The sequence below is a fragment of the Cyanistes caeruleus genome, chromosome 18 (genome assembly GCF_971803275.1).
Source record: "Cyanistes caeruleus chromosome 18, bCyaCae1.hap1.1, whole genome shotgun sequence".
Lineage (NCBI taxonomy): Eukaryota > Metazoa > Chordata > Aves > Passeriformes > Paridae > Cyanistes > Cyanistes caeruleus.
In genome coordinates this window covers 9,692,273-9,704,231 of record NC_141718.1, presented here as the reverse complement: position 1 = coordinate 9,704,231, position 11,959 = coordinate 9,692,273, and the positions used below count along the sequence as shown (strand labels likewise).

The 11,959-nt window shown below is 55.7% G+C and overlaps 1 long non-coding RNA gene across 1 annotated transcript; it reads left to right on the top strand.

Moving 5' to 3' along the window:
• The first annotated feature begins 471 nt into the window (after nucleotides 1–471).
• LOC147649924 (uncharacterized) lies at nucleotides 472–3,220 on the top strand. Its single transcript, XR_015277740.1, has 2 exons — nucleotides 472–518; nucleotides 2,956–3,220. It is a non-coding gene; the product is annotated as an uncharacterized LOC147649924 (long non-coding RNA).
• The last annotated feature ends 8,739 nt before the right edge of the window (nucleotides 3,221–11,959 follow it).

Genomic DNA, 11,959 nt, shown 5'->3' with positions numbered 1-11,959 from the left:
CTTCCCCTTCTTCTCTCCGGAGCCTCGACGACGGGAGGAAAAAAACGATGCCCCCCCCCAAAATAATCCAAACCACCCCCGAGAAATAATAATAACAATAATACTAAAGACCCCCCCAAATCTCCCTGCGGTGCCTGCGGAGCGGCCCGGGAGCCGGCGGAGCGGCGGCCGCGCTGCTGGCGGGCTCTGCGGCAGCGGGCGCGGCGGGAGGGGTGCATGAACCCCCCCCTGCAGCCGGCAGCCCCGGTGCCTCGCTGTGCTCCGCCGCCGCCGCGCCGCCACTCTCATGCTGTCCCCATCGCCAGCTTTGTCCCCCGCCTTAGTAATTCGCGCATCCTTATTCAGATTTGGTGACGCCGAGGGCAGCGTCACCCGGGATGCGGCCAATGGGAGGGCGGTAACCATGGCAACCTCTTAATTTATAGCATATCTAAATTGGCTCCAGCCTTGTGCTTGGCACAGAGGGAAAAAAACAACGCGCCTCTATTGTTGAGGGTGCCTTGTACCTGGGCCGCGAAGTGAGTACGCACCTGGCTGGGGGGCCGGGGGGGCACGGCCGAGAAACCGCTGGCCCACCGTTATTCCTTTCGTTTTTATTTTAATTGGCGTTTGTTTCTTTTCAAGGGATGCTCGGGGAGGAGTCGGGGGGTCCCGAGTCGCTCTGGGCGGCAGCATCACCTGGTTTTTGGGGCTTTATATTTGTTTTGCGCAAGGGGAAGAGACGCTTTTGTCTGGAAGAGCAACAAGTGGGAAAAAGAAGGGAGGGGGTGTATTTGGGAGAGGGGAGGGGTTGCTGGGGATGGGGAGGAGGCCGGGGGCTCCTTCCCGCAGAGGAGCGGGATGAAAAGTTCCCCCGGAGCGATGCGACCCCCCCGAGCCCCCCCGGCTTTTGTCCCCCGGGCCCCGCCGCCCCTCGGCCCTTCCCCGCTCCGCGCTCCCGGCGGGGGGAGCGGGCCCGGGGCGTCCCGGGGGCGGCGGCCGCTCCCCCCTCCCGCACTGAGTTTTCTCTTTAATTCCAGGTGCGGCGGAGCTGAGACCCCGCGGGAGGGACGGGGGAAGGAGCGGCCCCGGCCTGGGCTCGGGGAGGGTTTTGGGGAGGAAGATCCAGCCTGGGGCCGGGGGCTGCCGCCCCAGCGGGGGTCGGGGGCTCTCCCTCCGTTCCCCGGAGATTTCGGGAGGGGATGAGGCGGCCCTGGGGTCCGGCCGTGAGAGGAGGAGGAAAGCGACGGGGCAGGTGAAGGCCGAACCTTCCTTCCCGTTCCCCGTCGTTTCTTCCAGCCAAAATCCCTGAATTTTTATATTAAAAAATTACACTTTTCTTTTCATTTTTTTTTTTTTTTTTTTTTCTATTTTCCCTCGCTCCAGCCCGAAGTAACCCGTGGCTGTGGAGCATTGTGGCGCTGGGAAATGCTCCTGGCAGTGGCAAAAAAAATACCCAAACCAAAACCAAAAAAATAAAAAAACCCCCCCCAGCTCAAAATCCCAACAAACCCACCACGGCACGAGGGCATCGGCGGGAAGTGGAGTTTTGTGTGTAGGGATGTTTGTGGAAAGAGGGAGAATCGAAATAAGGGAATTTAAGAGGATCAGGGAGGTAAAATAAAAGAGAAGGAAAAAGGAACTAAAACCAGAAAAAGCGCAGGAAGAAAAAGAGAATATGTATGCAGGAAAAAAAAAAAAAGAGAGAAAGGGAAAAGAGACAGAGAGAGTGAGGAAAAATAAATTAAGGGAAACGAAAAAGGAAGAAACTAAGAAGAGACAGGAAAACCAAAGAAAAACGAAGAAAAAATAAGAGAAATGCAAAGAAGCAAAGAAAGTAGAAATAAATGAACGAAAGGAAAAAATACACAGAAATAAAGAAGGCAAGGAAGAAGACGGGGAAAGCAATGAAGGAAAAAGAAGAGAAAAGGAAAAATAAATCGGAGGAAAGAAATAAAAAACCAAAAAGAAAGGCGAGAATAGAAGAGAATGGAAACCAAAAGGGAAGGGCGAAGGAAAAGAGCCAGAGCGAGGGAGCAAGGAAGTGGAGGTGGAAGAAAAGGAAACAAAGACGGAAGGAAAAAAAAAAAAAAGCCAGAGAAGAGAGAAGAAAGGAAATGAAAACTGCAGCGAGTTAAAAAGGGGAGAAACGGGCAGGAAAGGCGAAGGCACGGGAAAGAGGAGGGACCCACGGCCGATGGCGGCCGCGCTCCCGCAGGGCTCTGCCCAAGTTTGCGGCATTCCCCGGGCGCTTGGGAGGAATTTGGGAGGCGCGGGGGATGTGCGGGGATGTGCGGGGCCCGCTCCCACCGCAGCCTCCAGCGATTTCGGGGCAGGATCCAGCGCTCGAGCGGGGCCGGAGCATCGGGAGCATGGATCCCCGAGCCTCCCGGGCACGGAGGAGGAAGGCCGGGATGGAGAGGGGCCGGAGCATCGGGAGCATGGATCCCCGAGCCTCCCGGGCACGGAGGAGGAAGGCCGGGATGGAGAGGGGCCGGAGATCCACGCGTGTCCCCTCCCAGGGGTGAGCGCTGCTCAGCGCCGTCCCGCGCCTATGGATAAACCTATGGATAAACCCATGGATAAACCCATGGATAAACCCATGGATAAACCTATGGATAAACCTATGGATAATCTGGGCCGCAGGGATGGTCCGTGCGGGCTCCGGGAGCGGTCCCCGCGCTGGTTTTTGTGCCCCACGCCGCCTCGCTGCTCTCCCGTGGCCTCGCACACCCCCGCGGGTCCCTTCCCGGCCACCCTCTGTCCCCAGCTGGGGACCCCCGCCCCGTCCCCTGCTCCCCACCGCCGCCCTCGCCTTTTTCGTTTGAAAGTCAAGGAATAAATAAATCCGAGGGGAAAAACCACCCCGAGCCCCAAGAAACTCCCCCCAGCCACATTCCCCCATGGTAACAGATGGTAATTCAGGGCCCATAAGACCGCCTATATGTAACTAATAAACCTTTTGTGTTTTAACAGGGTAATGCGTGGAGAAGCAGCGTCGCTTATACAAGATGTTGATGGAATTTACTATATTATTAAAGGAAAAAAAAAAAAATCCCCTTTCAAGAATAAAGTGTATCAACTTACAACACAACAGACGGCAGAGGGATAAGTGAAACAGACAAAAGACAAACAAGATAATAATCTGTTTCCAATCAGTTAAGCCCTGTAGAATTTGTAATACGCGGTTTGCATATTCCCCCTGTGTTTTGTAATTAATTATCTATCTGTTCGGATGCTCCGCCGCCGAGTTTGTAGATATTACCAACTATTTTGGGGCTCGGAGGCGGCGATCGGGCCGGGCTCGGAGCGGGGAGCGGGGCCGGGCTCGGCGGCTCCGGCCGGAGCGGGGATGCGGAGCCCGGGCGCGGTGGGAGGCGGCGGCTCCGCTCCCCCCGCGCTCCCCTCCTTTCCCCTGGTAAGAGGGGGGACGGGGCAGGTTTTAACATTAAACAAACCCAGCAAGCATCTCCTCGCCGGGCCATAGGCGTTTCTGAGTGACTGCGTTACAAATTGTAAATTTAAATAGCTCACAGGATTCATTACCTCCCGCGTCTGATTTCACCCAGCCGTGAAAAATTGTCCTGGTGTACCACTGAGAAAGGGTTTGCTGCAAAGAGCCACAGTCTAATCACCAGCTTTCTCTCGCCAACAAAAGTGTAATTATTTTGTTTTGGGTGTAAATATAACCCACGGTACAAAAAAAAAAAAAGGGGGGGGGGGAGGAAAAAAAAAAAGATAAACCTCCAGCAGCGTCTGAATGCATTATAGGGCTGTTTAAAAAGATCCGTCCTAAATTAATACCAAGGTTAAAAGGGGAAGGCAGCTGGGACATGGAAATTTCCGTATTATTGGGGCGGGGGGGACACGAGGTGAGTGTGAGTGTGAGTGTGAGTGTGAGTGTGTGAGTGTGCACAGCTCCAGAGAACAATGCGGCCCCCCCGCCCCGCACAAAGCCCCACGCAGCCCCCACGCCTCCAACCCACCCCCGGCTCCTTCTCCTCCTCCTCCCCATCCCGCAGAAGGGGCCCGAGGAAGGTGCCGGCGAGAGGAGATGCCCCAGCTCTCCGCTCCCCACGGGTGTTGCTGGAATCGCCGGGGGGTGTGAAAAAGAAAACAAACAAACCAAAGCCTCCTGCCGCACCTCAGCCTAAATACAAACGAACAGCCGGGGGATTTTTAATTCGGGTTTTTACTCTTTTTACTTCATTTTAACGAATTTTTTGTTTCTTTCTTCCCGAGCTCCGGCACGGGGTTTCGGTGGAGGAAAAGGCACAAAATGAGCGGCGGTGCCGGCGGCAGGGAGAAGCCCCGGGAGAGGCGGAGCGGGCTCTGTTGAGGCGATTTAACGGGAAAAAAAGCGAAACAAAACCACACCACTTAAAAAAAAAAAAAAAATAAAAATAAAAATAAATAAAAAAAAGGAAAATGAATTCCAAACCAAAGAGAAGACACAAAAGTCTCGAGCGGGGGCAGGGAAGCGGGTGCCGCCGGCGGTCGCGGAGCTCCGAGAGCCGTCGGTGCGAGCTCGGTGCTCAGAGCGGTCCCCGGAGCGCCCCGAGACCCCGCGGGACCCCGGCCGGGGCTGCCGCTCCCGGGGCAGCCAGCGCCGAGCGAGGTTCCGCTTCTCCCTGCTCCCCTCGACCTCCCCACAGTCATCCCCACCTTCTCCACAACCATTTTAACCAGCCCCTTTTTTTTCCCCCCGCGGGTTGCGGTAATTGGCGAAGCTTTAATTGCACCCCGGCCCTTCCTGGCTCCAGCGCGATGCCGGGACCCCCATTCCCAGCTCCCCGGCGGTTCCCCGGGGCTGGGCCGGCCCTGGCTCGGGGTCCCGCTCTGCGCGGAGCTGCCGAACCGCGAGTGGGCAAAGCCTGGCTGTGAGCAGCGTGTGCTGCTAGAAACGAGCCGGAGACAAGCCCAGACCTTCGGAAACTTAGTGACTTGGGAGGGGATGCGGCTAAGAACTCGCTCCAAATTTCCTCGGGTGATCCCCGGCCCGCTACAACCTCCCGTCGATGCGACCGCCCCCCCGGAGGGGCTGCTCGAGCCGTTCCCAGCCGCTCCCCCCGCCGCCTCCCCGCTAATGAGCGTGTGTGTTGACACGGCGAGGCGATGCCCCCGTTTGCTTTTGTTTGGGAGGTGTGAAAGAGGGAATCTGCATGAGAAAAGCCGGCGGCAACCGCGGAGCTCCGCATAGCAGCGGCGGGACGGAGCGAGCCGGTGCGTGGGGAGCCCGCCCTGGTGGGGCAGAAGCCCCCGGAGCGGGGGGGTTCGGGGGGCACCCGGGGGGGCAGGGCTGGAGCTGGGGCCGAGGAGCTGTTGGCGAGGCAGGGAGAGGAAGGGAGCTCGCCCCGGTGCTCCCGTCGGGGGTCGAGGCAGAGCAGGGAGCTGGCAGGGGTCTCACCCCGGGTACCCCCCTCACACGGGACCCCAAAGCTGTGGGGGCGTGGGGTGACCCCCAGAGGCTGCGCCCCTCTGGGTCCTCCTCCCTCCCTCGGGTTTGTTTGGGGAACAGGGAGGGGGGAGCGCTCGGCCCGCACTGCGGGCGGGATGAGGGGAGCGCAGAGCTCCCAGCTCGCTGCTGACGGGCACGGGGGGACACACGGGGGGACCCAGCGCACCCCGAAACCACGCGGAGCCAAAGGGGCCGCCGAGGGAGAGGGGCAGCTCCACGGGAGGGGCGAGGGGGAGCTTTTCAGCCATAAAGTGGAGCGGGAGCGCCGCTCCTCTCCTTCCACGTCCCGAGTGGAAGAGGAGTCCCGCGCCAGGACGGATGTGACAGCGATGCCCTGGGCAGGGCTGAGGCTCGGGATGGAGGAGCCCGCCGGGGTCGCGGTGCCGCCGTGTCCCCCGCGGTGTCCCCGGTGTCCCCGGTGTCCCGCCGGAGCCGCGGAGCTCTCCAGGGTCCTGAACAGCGCAGCCCCGCCGGGCCCGGCCCTCCCTCCCTCCCTCCCTCCCTCCCTCCCTCCCTCCCCTCGTCCTGCGGGCACGGCTGCCCCTTCCACCCTGCCCAATTCTCCATCGCCTTCACCCTCCCCACCTCCATCTCCCCGTTTTCGCTTTTATATTTTTTTTTGTCTGTTTTCTTTTTTTCCTTTTTGTTTTCTCCCTTCTCTCTTTATTTTTCCTGGGTTTCCGTGTTTCTCTGTTTTCCTGTGTTTTTACCCGTTTTTCTCTTTTATTTCTTTTTTGTTGTTGTTGCTGTTTCTCCTTTTTTCCCCACCTACTTCGCTGATATTTTTTCCTATGTTTTTTTCATTTCATTTTTTCTGTTTTTCTCCTTTTGTTTTCCTCCCCGTTTCCCCTCATTTTCTTTTTTATTTTACTCCTTTTCTTTTTCCTCCCTCAATTCTTTCTCTTTTCCTCTCTCGACTCTTTCTCCCACTCTTTCTCTTCCTTTCTCTCTCCCCACACCCTCTGCTGCTCTATTTTTCGTTTCCCCCTCTCATTTCCCACACATTCCCTTCCCATCTCTCAGTCCCTCTCTGCTTTTCCATCACTTCCCGTTTCCCTTCTCCCACAGAAAATCAACCAGAAAAGACTGGAAATTTTGCCAGCACCGCCATAGAATTACCAGACACCCCTGGACCCCCTCAATGCCCCCCCAAGTCCTTCATCCCGGGGGGATGGGGGCTGCGCTGCCCAGGACCCCGCTGGGGCTGATGGCATCGGCCCTGCCGCGGTTTTTCTCTTCACTTCACAGCAGCTGCGATGAAAAGCGATCCCCAAAAAGCCCGTGAGCGGTGCCGGGGCAGGGGGGGAGCCCCACGGGGTAAAGGAAGCTGCGAACCCCGAATGTCGGGGAGAGGCGACGCTCGGGCATTTGTGCAAACGCTCCTGTCCTCACACACTCAAAGCACCCCCGCCACAGCGAGCGGGGTCACCTGCGGGGTGTCCCCACCAGGGCAGGCCGCTGGGAGGGTTTGGGGGTCCCCTGCCCGCTGAGCTCTTTGTCTGCCTCATCCTCTCCCGCATCTCCCATCCCCGCGTTCCCCCGAGCGTGTGCACGGCTCCCTGCCAGCCCCCAGTCCTCGCTGCCCGCATCCCCGCGGCTCGGAGCACATCCCTGGGCCACGTTCCACACAAAACCGAGCCTTGCACACGCACATTCCCCCTGCAACACCCATCTCCTGGCCCTGCCTTCTCTGACGTACCCAGGCTCCGGGGAGCCGAACCAGCCCTCAGCCCCGGCTTTTCCTACCAGGGGATGAGGTTTCTCTCTCTCCGTGCAGGTCGGAGGAGAGAGCCCTTTCTGGGCTTGCTCTGGGACCGGGGATGGGGCCCAGAGTTTGGCCTGGATCGCTCCAACAGCGGCTTCACAGCCCGGGGGAGAAGCCGGGGCAGAAGCGCCTGGCGCTGGGCAGGGACGGGATAATTCCTCCATCGCCTCAGGGAATGGGAAAGGCTGCACGGGACCTCTCTAACCTCATCAGCTGCCTAATGTGCGCTTGTGCTGGCTGTGCTCGGACTGTCACTGTCACCCGGGCACAGGGCCACGCTGCTTTCTCCCTCCCGCAGTCCCCTCTCCTCCATCCCCGCTTCCTCCTGCTGACAAATCCTCCCTGGAAATGCACACCTGCCTCCCTAAATCACAGTCGGGACCGCGGAAACAGCTCCACCTGCTCTGATTGAGGGCTATCCCAATGATATCGGGGTATCTTGGGCTTGCCAGGGTGTCTGGAAGACAGGAGAGGAGATCCAGAAGCAGGGAACTCTGTGGGGCCGTGAAGGGTTTAAAGGGGATCAGAGTCCCTGGGGACTTGGGCAGCTGTTGGTTTCTTTCTTTATTTTTCTTTTTTCTTTTAATATTTACAATAGGCTTTAATTTATTATAATTATTATTATTTTAATAGCAAGGGGCAAAAAACAGCAGGAGAAGAAGATAGGTTCAGCTTTTCCATTGGAAGTAACTCTCCACAAAGGGAGACAGGGATGGGCAAGGATCAGCCCAGCCTGAGAGAGTCCCAAGGCAGGGTCAGCCTGGGTGATGGCAAAATCCCCTTGTCCCAAGCACTGGGATTGATTGGAATAATGAACATTCAAACAGCTGAGGGCTTGCTGGGCGCTGTGCTGCTATCCCAAATTCCTGTAAAGAAATGGGCTCATATCAGCATGACAAGGGAGGCTGGGAAAGGATTTTAGGCCAGGCTGATGCTGATTATGAGAAGATGAGGTATCTGTGTGTATATATATGAGTGTGAAGGTGTTCCACACGTGCTCTAAACCCTCTCAAAACGCCCAGGGCAGCTCTGGGGTGCAAATTCCCCTGACACCCAGAGTGTTTCTCTCCACTTGCACACCCATGCATGGTTTGTGGAGGGAGTGGGGCTGGAGGGGGGAGCCTGTTCCTCCTGTGTCCCCACAATCCCGAAGCACATCCATTTTCCCTTTGCAGGGTCTGAACCTGAGCCTGCACTTGAAAGCTGAGGGGGTTAAACCCGGCAGAGGCTTTGTACAACTTCTCCAGACTTCAGCAGGGACAGAGCTGGGAGCAGCCCCTGGCTGCAGGAGAGGAGATCACCGGGGAGAGCAGAAGGCTGCACCTCGTACTGCTCCTCTCTTTGTTTTCCCTCACATCCCCACCCCAAACCCTGCACAAACCACAGGCACCAATCCTGCCCTGGTGGGCCCGGTACAATTCCTTTATAAATTTCATTGTTTTTCCCTACAGAAACATAAGGGATAAACACAATAATTTCCAAGGAGCGAAAGCTTCCCGCTGGAGAAGCCAAGAGGGACCTGTGCTGGAGTCCTGGGTACGGTGTGTCAGTGACACTGATTCCATCTGACACCTGGGTGTCTCCAAAGCCATCACATTGTGTGCTGCAAATGTATATTAACATTAGTATGCATTGGCACAATATGGATCCATTATTCCAAATGCTTATGAGAACTAGGTGCTGCGTAGGAGCAGCTGCTGCTTTTTAAGCCTCAGAGCATCAATAGATTCATAGATTTTAGGGCCAGAAGGGACCCTGGCGAGCGTGGAGTCTGACCTCCCACGGAGTGTGAGCTGGGGGTGATTTTTGCATCCTGCCCCACAACTTGTGGGCAGGCAGCAGCCTCCCCTGCGGCCGGCTGCCAGCTGAGGGTTGATGTCTCCCTCTGGAAATTTGTTCCCTTGTTTTATCACTCTCCTCGTTAATCCTAAAAAGGGCAGATTTTCATTTCAAAGCTCGGCTCGTGGAGGTCCAGCTTTCCACCACCTCTTGGATTGCTTCATCTGTGTAAGAAAACCCATTTTCCCCCCTTTTGTTGAAGTAGCAGCGATGTTGGAGAAAAGAAAAAATAAATTAGAGGGAAAAAAAAAAAAAAATCAATGTCCTGGAATGTCATCTGGAAAAAGGATTGGTACTTCTTAAGGGTGGAAATGGTACCTGGCAAGTGTTCAAATTTTGGGTGATTCCCTGACTGTAAGTGCTTCAGCTTTACTCTTTGTTTAAGAAAAATAAATCTGCATTTTGCAGAGAGGGCTGATGCTGGAGGACTTTGGGTTTATAGTGCTTCCAGAAAATGAAAGAAAAGAGAGAATGAAAATCCACTAAATCAATGAAATAAAAAGAGCTGAAAGTCCTATATTATGGTCACAACAATTCTTCACATAAACGCGTCCTGGGTGACAGCCGAAGATGGGTAATTATCATTCAAACCACCTCTGATCCCCAAATCCCTGGCAAAACCTCACTGAAAAGTGAGCCAGGATCAGATGCTGAGCTCGCCTTCCTGCATGGGTTTGTCCCTTTTGTTTTCCCCTCTGCCCCTCATTTTGGGGACAGCAGCTCTGTCCCCCATTGCCTTCCCATCCTGATGCCATGGGATGAGTGGCTTCCAGTGGGTGCCAGCCCCAAAACACAGCAGCTCCCCAGCCCTTCTGGAAATCACCTGATGTCAGCCTGCATCCAACCTGGCACTCAAATTTGAAAGCAGAAACCAGCTGTGAGTAGATGTTTTCCAGGAATATCACCCGGTGTCCACTGCTGAAAGTGTGGGAGAGGAAGGATTAGGCCATGGGCTGGGTTGAAAGGCATCATCCAGAGGAAAAATAGGAATGACTTGGTGATCTTCAGTTCATCCCTCATGAGAATGGAGTCACCTGAGAGCCATGGGAGAAGAGACACCCCCAGCAGTCAGAAATCCAGAGGTCAGAGGGATACAGGGATGGGACAACTTCCCTGGGCTTGGACAGGACTGGGGGGTGCCTCAGGGGCTGGCTTGGTGCCCACCAAGGGTAATTCCCAGTTCCCTCCCCATGCTGTAGGATGCTGTAGGGCTGCTGTAGGATGGAAAGATGCACTTGTGCACTCCTGGGGAAGGCCTTGGCTGACCTCAGGGGTTTTGTGCTTCCTTTCTGAGGTTATGGGATGTCTTTGGCAACATTTCCAAACAGCCAGTGGGGGACCAAACCCCATTTCGTGCCCTCGGGTGAAGGTGGCAGAAACAAGATTTAAGACAAACTGTGCTCCTTGTGAGCAGTTATCTCCAGAACTCCTGGCTGCAGGAGCCAAATGGATCCAGAGGAAACTGGGAAAGGTCTTAGGAGAGAAATTCCTGGGGGATGTTGAGAAGGCTGAGCCCACAGCTGATTGCCAGGAGCATCCCGAGGAGCTGTGATTTTATCTCCTGGGAGCAGCAATCTGAGGGATGTCCTCTCCTCGCTGGGGACGTGCCCATTGCTCAGTCCTTGGGAGATGGCTGCTGCCCCCCAGCTCAGCGTTTTCTCCTGATCTGAGGAAGTGAGGAACAGCAGAGCTCCAGGGAAGGATGTCTCCAGCAGAACTCCTCCTACCCCAGCCAGCATGAACGGCTTCCTTCAGCTGCTAAGCTCAATCCTGGTTTGCCTTTTGCCTTCCTCGGTTCATGTGGGGGCAGACACATCCCTCACCTCTCCCAGGCTCTGACAATGAGGAGAGGAAATAAAAAAAGATTATTTAGTATAATTTCTTTTTCCCCTCTGATGAGATGTTTCATGTAAGAAACACTTTCAAAGAGGAGGGGATGAATCATGCAACCACAGAAATTAGAGATGGAAAAGACCTCTTAGGTCAGCCAGTCCATTTTCCTGTGAATGCAGAGAAGCTTCTGAGTACAGCTGGATTTTTTTCAAGGACTTTGTCCGGTCTAAGCCAAATTTAGCAAGAAAGCTTCGACTTAAATCCATTCCAAAAGGGCTGGGGCTGGGAGAGGGATGGTCTTCAGCTGAGTGTCATCTGAGTGCTCCAAAACTTTCAAGGGAGGTGTGGAGCTCTGCAGAGCTCTCCTGAGGAGAAGCTGCAGAGCTGAGTGCCTGGAGCAACCAGAAGGTGTTTGACAGCTCAGCTGGCTGGAAACCAGCCCCTTCCCACCCCACAGAGCCCTGGGGGAGATTCCAGTGAGGGAGGGGCTGTGAGAGTGTCACAGAGTGACACGTCTGCTGTGACCACCACAGGGTGGCCGTGGGGTCACCACAGAGCCACAGGATGGGTCAGGCTGGAAGGGAGCACAGTCAGGACATGTGGTCCAAGCTCTCTGCTCCAGCAGGGTCATCCCAGAGCACAGGGCACAGGATTGTGTCCAGATGGTTCTGGAACCTCCAGCGAGGGAAGCTCCACAGCCTCCCTGGGCAGCCTGTTCCAGTGTTTGGTCACGGGAAAGAAGCTCTTCCTCATGTTCAGCTGGAGCTCCCTGGGCATCAGTTCCTGCCCGTTCCTCTTGAGCTCTTGTTTGGCATTTTCAAGAGGAGCCTGGTCCATGCTCAGACCCCTCCCTGCAGATATTGGAGTGCTCCTCTGTTTCCCGTTTCGGGAGCCGGGGCTCTGCACTCCTCAGGGCTCTATGCACCGGGCTGCCACAATCCATGCTATGAATGGCAAAGCAGCCATTCCCACCCCAGGCTCTGAATTCAGTATCCCAGGCCACCTTCTGAGCCGTGGAAAACCTCCCTGGAGGTCAAACTACAATTAACTAACAATACAGCCGGAATTAAAAGGGAAAAGATCCG